Genomic DNA, 1,077 nt, shown 5'->3' on the forward strand with positions numbered 1-1,077 from the left:
CTGGGCTGGGGTGGTGATCACATAGGAAGTGTTCTCAGTACAAGCATGAGGACTATATTTCAGATTTGTGTAAAAGTGAGTGTGACAGCACCCCACTCCGTGACAGCATCGCATCACACAAAGTCAGGGACTCCCCAGAGCAAGCTGGTTGACCAGCTTACACTAAACAGTGAGTTCTAGGACAAGTGAGAAACCCTGTCTCAATACACATGGTGGAAAATGGTGGAGGACACCAGACACCAACATCCAGCCTCCACATTCACACACACACACGCATACACACTCACACTCATACTCACACACTCATGCTATTGCCCCCCACACTCATACTCACACTCATGCTATTGCCCTCCACACACAATCACTTGCCCACACAGGTCAACACACATACACATTTACACACTTATACACTCTCTCTCTCTCTCTCTCTCTCTCTCTCTCTCTCTCTCTCTCTCTCTCTCTCTCTCATACACACATATATACTCACATGTCCACACAGGTACATGCACATGCACACACACACAGAGGCACACACACACACACAGAGGCACACATTCATGTGCACACAGGCACACACACACTCACATGCCCACACAGGTGAACACACACACAGAGGCACACACACTCATGCACGCACACAGGCAGACATATGCAGTCATACACACACACACACACACACACACACACACACACAGAAGTGACTCAGAGAGTGCGGTATGTAGCTCCGGTGATAGTCTTTTTTCAGCATGCCTGAAACCAGGGGTTCAATCCCCAGCACTGTATTCCAGGTTGGTGGCCCATAATCCCAGCATTCTGGAAGTGGAAAAGGAGGAGCAGAAGCTCAAAAGCATCCTTTACTACCTAGAAAGTTTGGGGGCAGTTAAAGACACATAAGGGCCTATCTCAAAAGAAGAAAGTAAGCAGAAAATCAAAAAAGGCAGAGACCCTGATGAGAAAGCTGGACCCTGATGAGTGGGTTGGACCCTGATGAGAAGGCTGGACCCTGATGAGAAGGTTGGACCCTGATGAGAAGGCTGGACCCTGATGAGAAGGCTGGACCCTGATGAGAAGGCTGGA

Source organism: Mus pahari, chromosome 1, assembly GCF_900095145.1.
Source record: "Mus pahari chromosome 1, PAHARI_EIJ_v1.1, whole genome shotgun sequence".
Taxonomy (NCBI): domain Eukaryota; kingdom Metazoa; phylum Chordata; class Mammalia; order Rodentia; family Muridae; genus Mus; species Mus pahari.